General features: G+C 38.6%; 1 pseudogene; it reads left to right on the plus strand.

Annotated features, from left to right (window-relative positions):
- Positions 1–2863: 2863 nt before the first annotated feature.
- Positions 2864–2960, plus strand: LOC142429953 (U2 spliceosomal RNA; annotated as a pseudogene).
- The last annotated feature ends 6416 nt before the right edge of the window (positions 2961–9376 follow it).

The raw sequence follows: 9376 nt of genomic DNA on the forward strand, positions 1-9376 counted from the left end.
ACAGAAAAGGAGAGGTAAAACTCCATCCATCACTCAGGAAGCGATATTGATAGAAGCAGAAATAGAGTTGGCTTCAGGAGAGTTCCCTGGCACCTTATTTTATGCCTCTTCCCTGGATTTAGTCTTTATCTATGCCTCCCTGGTAATTGAAGAATAAACACACCTGCCCTGGGAAGAATGACTTACTGGTCTTTCCTGGTAAGGAGAAGGGAGTAAAATGAGATTTTGCCCTAAGGAAAATTAACAGCCAGCATTCCATTTGAGTGAAGATAAAACAGATTGCCTTGGACAGGACAAAGGCCAATCTGAGCAGTATTCCTCAGAAAGGCTTTTGAAGAGAAGAGTAAGAGAAAGAGAGAGAGAGAGAGAGAGAGTCAGTCAGTATGTGTGTTGGTGGGGGTGGGGGAGCAGGGCTTCCTGAAGAAGAAGGAATTTATTTTCTGGCAGTTTTAACTTAATCCTGAACTTGTCTATTTCACTGACTACAGGCTTTAATGATTACCACTTGTGTGTAGGAATAGACCAAATCTTGGTATTTACTGAAGACCCCAAACTCCACTACCATCAAGTCGATTCTGACACATAGCAACCCTATATAGAGACTCTGATGATGTATGGCTTCACACAGCAGGAAAGAGAACAAGGCTTTTTACTCAGAGTCTCAGAAACTCACAGGTAGTTCTACTGTGTGCTTTAGAATCACTATGAGTGGGCATTGAGTGGAGGGAAGTGAGTGAAATATCTGCATATGAACTGATCCTTCTCCCATGGAGCCGCTGGTGGCTTCAAACTGGCGACCTTGCTGCTAGCAGTCCAATATTTTACATGACCGCTCCACCAAGGCTACTTTGGTATTTACTTAAAAGGAAAAAGACAGAGTGAGATAGATAGATAAATAATAGATAGAGATAGATAGATATAAATGCAAGCATGTAGGTGTTACATGCTTAGTGGAAAACTGAATTTTAATATGCACATTAAGAGATTCTTGGAAACCTTTGATTATTTTATTACATTATCACATCAGCAATGTGAAATAAGTGATACTATACTGTAGACATTTATATATGAGGGAACCTGTAAAAAGTTGAGACATAACTCCTAGCTAAATGATAAAAATATTTAATTATTTCAGTATAAAAATAAATAATGTAAATTAAACTTTTAAAAAATATTTTATTTCTTCATTGTCCGTTTTGCTCAATACTGTGGGTTATATATTTAATATCTTATTGAATTAATAAAATTATATTACTTAGAGAATATTTTATTGGAAATATCCAAGAGAGAATGAATGCATTTTTGACGCCTTTGTGCAGGCTCACATTTCTTGTTATACTTATTCAGGGTGCACAGAAGATGATCTCTAGATAGGAATAAGGACGTTTTCTGGCCTAAAAACTACTCATGTTGTCACAGAAAGCCCACTGTGGGGAAAAGGAGGAGTAGGAAGTGGGTCGTGGAGCCAGAGCTTGGACATGACAGAGAAGTTGTGTAAGTGACCACAAGTCATTCCTGGCCACGATGGGATGGAATACATGGTAACATGAAAGCTAAAGGAGAAATTGCCTTTCTTGGTTGAAAAATGAGAAGACCCTGCCATTTCCGATCTGGAAAAGTCAATATCGGGCAAGTGAAGATCGTAGGGATTCAGCTTCCTAGGGGATTAAATGGATGAAAGGACAAGTGCAACACTAGCTCTAAGCACAGAGGAGCTCACTAATTCTACCAAAATGTAGGCTTCACAAGCACTTCAGAGACAGTGGCTGGGAAGTGAGGGATAAAGGGAATTTCTTAACAATATCCCTTCCCTGGCAGAGGTATTAGACTAGCGAATGGGTTCCTTTATGCAGACCACTCGGCCTAGTCCACAGATAAAGAACAATTACAGAAGAATGCAGCTATCTCTGTGGATGGCTGTGTGTACTGACTGAGCTGGGATGAAATAATACACAGTGATTTTGCTCTAGAGTAAATAAAATGACCTTTGATAAAGTTGGCCTGGTGGCTTGTGTTTTTTGCCTGTTTCCATCCCAGTTGTAGGGTCTAACTAATGCCTTAATGTCCTAAATATGAATAGTTGCTAAAGGGACACTCTAATAACCTTCCAATCAGCTTTTCGCCAGTCAAAGATAAAATTAAATGGGTGGAAAATAATTATTTATTTAAATCCTTTTCTTTTTGCTTTAAAAGAAAGAAAATTGTTCTCACTGTGCTGGAGTCTAAAAGTCCCAATTTGGGGTATCAATCAGCAGAGTCAGACTCCTACTTTCTCTCTTGGCTTTCGATTGTTTTCTGGACTCATTCCGTTTCTGGGAGAAAGAACAGCTTTCTTCTCTGGTTAAGAGTAACAGTCTTGGAAGCCCACCGCTGCAGTGTTGACTGTCATAGGGTTTCCATGAGTCGGAATGAACTCCGTGGCAGTGAATTTGTTTCTGTTTGTTGTTTTCCGTTTCCACTAGCCCCGGGCATTTCTTGGTATTCCAGCTGGTAAATGGGTCCTCCAAAGTTGTGTTCTCCTTGTGCATAAACTTGTTGCCATGTATTTCCTAAAATAATACTTGTGCGGCTTAAGGATTAGGACCTAGTCTATGCCTGTATGATTTCAGTAATGTAAACGAGAGCGTCTATAATGAATGCTCCCGTTTCTCCCAACAAAGCCACGGTCACTGGTACTGGAGTTCAGACTTGAGCTTTCCTGTATGGGGACCACAGTTCAATCTCATAACCTTGAGTCTCAGTAAATTAAGGAACTCTAACTGCATTAGCGCACCGAGTAAATATCGAAACTGGCAAGATTCCCACTCATGATTGTCTGAAAACAGCAGACCAGATTTTAATCTACACCACTATCTCCTATCCAATCACTTCTCAGCCTTTTGGCTAAGATCAAGTGTAGTATCAATACCTCCTATCCTTATGTTAAATGATTGTTAAATGTGCAGAGATAAGTACTCATATATATGCATACAAAGGGCCTTCAAAACTTCATGGAAAAGATAGAATTAAAAGATAATAGAAATTTCCAGAAGCTCTTTAAACCTCATCCCTCTCCCTTTCTCTCTCTCTCTCTCACACACACACACAAATACGCACACTCATATATTTACACACACTCTATAATTTACAATTGCTACCTAGTCCATTCTGACTCATACAGGTCTCTGGTTGTCAAAGTCCTGTGCTCCAGGAGACTTTTTCTCTTTTTTATAGCAGTTTATTATAAATTGGGTGAAGGTTTATAACATAGGTTATCAGTATCATATTCACTAATTCATATACGTGATTTCATCTCATTCATGACATTCTCCCTGGCGTAACATTGTGCATCACACTTCCTCCCTGTTTCCTGTTTAGTCCTCAATGCCAACTCATAGGGACCTAGAGGACAGAGGGGAACTCTTCCAGGGTCTCTCACTCTTAATAGGAGTAGAAAATCCCATCGTTCTCGCCTATATATACACACGCATATATAAGTATATATGTATATATCTTATCTCATTACACACACACACCAAACCAAATTCAATGCCATGGAGTCAATTACAACTCATATCAGCCCTACAGGACTAGGTAGAGCTTCCCCCATGGTTTTTCTGAGACTGCAGCTCTTTACAGGAATAGAAAGTCTTATCTTTCATATATATAAATCTATATTTAGGTTTTTCTCCTGAATCAATTTCCAGTACCCCAGGCATTTCTTAGTATTGGGTCATCTATCTCTATTTCTATATCTTTAGCTATAGATCTCTATCTCTTTATCTCTCTACCTACATCTTCACCAACACCCACACACACCCACACCTACACCTACATCTATACCTATACTATGGCTATCTATCTATCTATCTATCTATTTAGATAGATAGATAGATATCCATATCTACCTATAGAGGAAGAGAGAGTGATTTTATATCATAAAAATGACTGATAGTTGTAGAAGTGGGCAAGTCCACTCTGGTTCCAATTTTGTAGATCAGCTGTAAAGGCTTCTCCAGACTTGATTACCTTTCAGTCAGGATTAATGAACTGGAGATTTGCAGGAAAGCTACAAGCTAGTGGCTTCAGAGTAGGATTAATTCATGGTCAGCAGGTCAGATGTCAGGGTGCTGCTGGTTTAGGGGATTGGCAGCAATATGGAAGGCCATTGCCTCGAGTCCAAAGAATTGGAGATAAATGAGTCAAGTGAAGGATCCAGACCCAACCAAAAGCAAGCAAGTGTCCCCATAGCATCCACTTATATAGGAAGTAAGCCACTCACCTCAGGAAGCTTCCTTTCAATTGCATCAAGGTTGTGACCTGAGTAAGGAGGTTACACTCCACCATAATCTTACCGCCACTTGGTTACTCACAAATCTCAACATGGAGTTGATTGTATTATATTAGGTGACACCTTGGGGCATTACTTGGTCTTACCGCCAAATCAAATCTTGTCCCACCCTAGTAGACACAGAGCTATCTATCAGAGTCAACCCCTTGTGAACTTTGTAGCTGACCACGTCTCTATATAAAATCACCAGAGATAATCATTTAGTCTTACTTGCACCTAAAATGATATCATTAACCTTCCTACAACTGAAACCCACACTAACACCATTTATATTTTATACATGAATCAACCAAACTCTTCAGTGGATATATACAAAGAGGAGATACTCATAACAATTACAGCCCTCGTTTCTTCTTCCACCACCCATTCAGTACTTGCTTTGTTCTCAAGAAGCACCTCAGCTAGTTGTGATACTTTGGTGGGGTGATTGAAACCTGCATTTCTGAAGGGATTGAGTTGTTAGGTGGCATCAAGTCAATTCCGACCCATGAAATCCCATGCACAATAGAAGGCAACACTGCCTGACCCGATGTCACCCTCACCATTGCCCCAGTGCTTGAGCCCTTGTTGTAATCACAGTGTCAGTCCAGCAACCGAGGCTCTTCTGTTTTGCACTGCCTCTCTACTTTACCAGCACGATGGCCTTCTCCAGGGACTGTTCGCTCCTGACAATATGTCCAAAATATGTAAACCAGTCTTGCCATCTTTGCCTCTAAAGAGTGCTTGGCCATGATCATCGAAGGCAGATTTGGTTGTTCTTCTGTCAGTCCATGGTATACTCAATACTCTTCTCCAGCAACCCAACCCAAATGCATGGTCCTCCTGTGTTTCTTATTCAAAGTCCAACTTCCACATGTTCCCTTGACTGTTATTTCATGGGAATTGACTCTGGATCCAAGCAAGACAGAATCCTTGACTACTTCAAACTTTTCTCCATTTTTCACAGCTTTACCTATTGGTCCAGTTATGAAAATGTGTGTCCTTCTAACATTGAGTTGTCATCCATACTGAGGGATGCAGTCTTTGGTCTTCATCAGCAAGTGCCTCAAATCCTCTGCACAAGCAAGGTTGTGTCATTTGCATATCAAGGGTTTTTAAAAAGCCTTCCTCCTGACCTGATGCTGCATTCTTCTTCATATCACCCATCTTTTCTGATGACTTGCTCAGCATACAGATGGAATAAGTATGTTGAGAGGATACAACTACTTTTATTCGTTGCAAACTATGCAGCATCCCCTTGTTCTGTTCACATAGCTAACTTGAATCACGTACAAGTTCCTCATGAGCACAATGAAGTGTTCACAAATTCCCATTCCACTCAAGGTTATCCATAGTTTGCTATGATCCACACGTTCAAATTTTTTGGCATAGCAAATGAAACCCAACTAAGGGTCTGTCTCTTATTCTCTGCTTTGAGATAAAAGCAATCTGGCATCAACAATGATATCCCTTGTTTCACAGCCTCATCTGAATCAGGCCTGAAACTCTGGCAACTCTCTATCCATTGTTGATTATCTGAAGTCCCTACGTATGCGTGTATATGAGTATATATCTCTTTGAAAATTTAACAGACATTCAACACATAATGATACCGGCATTCTCAGATAGGCTTGGGCCTGCTACAGATAAGATCAGTGTCTCAAACCCACCAGCTACTTTGAAGGAAACAGATGAGGCCTCCTGGAAATCCTAAATATGGAAACTATGAGTCTAAGTTGACTCAGAAGCACTGGCACTTTGGATTTTTTGTTTGTTTGTTTTGGCTATGCAGGTTTTGGATAAACACAAACAGTGTTTTTACAGTACGTGGGACTGATAGGAAGAACATGAAGATACATGTTGTCATGGCACAATAGACTAAGGGTATATTAAGAAAGGTTATGCCTACAGTTTTGAAATTGTTTAAGTCACAGAACACCTCCTTTACGCTCCCCAAGACATGAGTAAAATTGATCAAAGTCACAAATGATTTGGCATGAAGTAAGAGAAAGGGATAAAACTCCTATGCATGCAGAAATAGTACATATCAAAAATACACATATCGAAGGAGGGTCCCTGAGTAGTGCAAATGGTACCACATTTGGTCGCTCCCTGAAAGGTTGGAAGTTAGAATCGACCCCAAGATGCCTTCAGAGAAAGACCTGGAGATGCACTTCTGGACAAAGAAGTTTTTGGAAATAGTTCTACACTAGGTCTCAATTGACAGGGAAACAGTGGCTGGCAGATAAATGATGGACATTAGACAAGTGTGTTGCAAAAAATAAAAACTAAAGCAAAAAACAAACAAACAAACAAACAACCCTACGGAAGCTTCTTTAAAATGATCCCATCATGACCTAGCTGAAGACAACCTGGCTGTTGCAGTTACCTTGCCAAGGGGAGAACAAACAGGTGGAGTGAAGCTGTCTTTAGTTTAATATTTGGAAGTCACCCCAAATTCACCACCTGTGCCAGGCAAAAATGAAATATAGGGGTCAGGAGTTCATAGTTTTATATTACTTCACCAATTCACTTCACAGGCAATCTCATCTGAATTGTCATTGATGGCCTGCATACCACTCTCTTACTTTTTCAACATTTTCCTCCCAACCTGACTCCTTCTGGAATTAATATTTATTTCCATAAGAGATAAGTTTCAGATGAAATTTTCAAGAAATAAATTATATACGTGTCATTTCCAGTCTATTTTTGGCATCAAAATCAGTTGAAAAAATGTCTAATTTCTAAGTATTGCCCTAAACAAACAAAAATCAAAAAAGTAACGGCCTGGCAATGTCACTGTGGATTAAGTTATTGGGGGCAAACATATGATACATTCTTTGAGGTATACTGCTTCGTAGTTCGGGGAAATCACTTGGAATATCCAAGTCTTGTCATACTTTTGATCTGCAAGAAACATAAAGTGGCATTTATCTCTATTCATTGTTCAACCTCTGTCATGTGATTTTCAAAGGTATTTCCCTCAGGAATAAGAAACTTTAATCTCTATAAATTGAGCCGTCAGTGTGTACTAAACCTTTCCTGTTGAACTTCTTTCATTAGAAAGATGCTTTCGTTGATCTATTGACGTTCTATAACTGTTTTGGTATATGGTGGTGTTTGCATGAATTAATAAAAATATCAATGACCGACACATGTAAGTATACAGGGATTATTTCTCATTTTTCCTCTTTCATGATCTGGTTTTAAATGTGACTCATCTCATAGAGAAGTCTCAAAGACTTTAAAGTGACTGTCATGAGTTTAAGGAGCTCTGGTGGGGCTGCTGGTCGGGGATGGGGCTTTCTAACTGTAACGATGGCAGCTCACAACCGCCAGGAGCTCTGCAGGAAAAAGCTGAGTCTATCTGATTCCGTAAAGATTTAGTATCTCAGAAAACCTACCTGTGTTCGAATTTGACTCAGTGTGGTTTTCTTTGGGTATCATTATTACCTACAATTTCAGAGAAAATCAGTTTGACACTTCACTTGGAAATTTCTTAAATAATCACTTAGTTTAATGCTTTTTATTTTCTAGTGTCTAGTTTTTTCCCACGATAGAAACATAACTTTAATTGATTATCGATCACCTTAGATTTGAGTCTAACACCCACAGAAGGTGTAATAATAGGAATATTAATATGTGGTATTATAAGCAATAAAGTGAATAACATTTTAATCCTCAGGCTTTAGTTACATGTAATCACTATTTCTCAAGGTTTAATGGAGCCAAAAGTGTGGAACAAATTTTGCATGAGTGATATTTTCACCTTTATAAATGTCTGATTTCATTTTGCTACAAACTCCCATTATATACTATATTCATATTTTTGTGATTACTAATCATTTTGTTGGGAGTAAAAGGATGTTTTCTACTCCCAGGAAAATTCACAGCAGGAGAAATCCACAAGGGCAATTCTACTCTGCCCTTTAATTTCATTGTGAGCCAGAATGTAGTGAATGTCAGAGAGTTGAATTATTCTGTTCTATGAGCTGGTTGCCTAATTACATTTATCTATTCAGTTTTAAAGAACACAAAAATTAAATTTAATAGAAGTGTGACTAGATCCCTGGGATTTGATATGCTTTTGTGGGCAATAAACTGGAAAGAATATATTTAAATATGGGTATATTTTGAAAAATAAAATTTGAGACTAGTTTTAAATATATAGCTTATTTCTCTGCTCAACTGTAAAAATGAAAACTTATTTAATTAAGGGAAAGCGACCTTATTTTATTAAAGAGCAACATTTCTTAGGTTAATATTCTAATCTTGACAGCTATCCTATTGATCTGGTACTGCTATGGTAGAACTATTACAAATAGGTGGCTTTACCAAGTGGAAGTGGCTTTCTCACAGTTTCGGAGTGACAGGTCCAGCTTCGGAGTGTTGGCTATCGAGAAGGCCCTTCTTTCTCGGTTGAGGCTGCTGGGAGGTCCTTGTTACTTAGTTCCAGCACGCTCTCCCTGGGCAATAGCAGCTAGCATACCCCTTCTGTGCTTCTTTTTTAAGCTACTCTTTGTAGATCCAAACATATTTTGACTCAGGTGCACTTTACACTAATGGTTTCTCAATAACATGAAAAAGAAAACCCCATTCCCACATAAAAGTAATACCAAAGGTACAGTAGGATTTATAACAGTTATTTTGGGGAAACACATGCCATTCCATAACAATAGTCATTCAGGACAGGTGCATGCATGCAAGGGTATAACAGGAACTGTGAAACTTCCTTCATCTTGATGCTTCAAAGATGAGCCAATTCTTACAAAATGATAATAAATTTGAACTTAGGAGTCAGCTGACTTGAATTTTAACAATGCTTGATCACTTATTCTATGTCCTAGGTTAACTTACCAAGTCTGCCTTTTCTTCAATTTCTTCCTATTAATTTCTACTAGACAATTTTCTACTTTACTAAATTAAGAAATAAAAGTTATAAGAACAGATTTTCAAAATAATACTAGACAACATGGTCTGGAGCAACATGATAGTAAGAACAGTTACACGGTCATGACCCTGTACTAAAAAAAAACAAAGAAAAGGGTACAAGAGAAACTTTTTAGA

This window comes from Tenrec ecaudatus, chromosome 16 (assembly GCF_050624435.1).
Source record: "Tenrec ecaudatus isolate mTenEca1 chromosome 16, mTenEca1.hap1, whole genome shotgun sequence".
Classification (NCBI taxonomy): domain Eukaryota; kingdom Metazoa; phylum Chordata; class Mammalia; order Afrosoricida; family Tenrecidae; genus Tenrec; species Tenrec ecaudatus.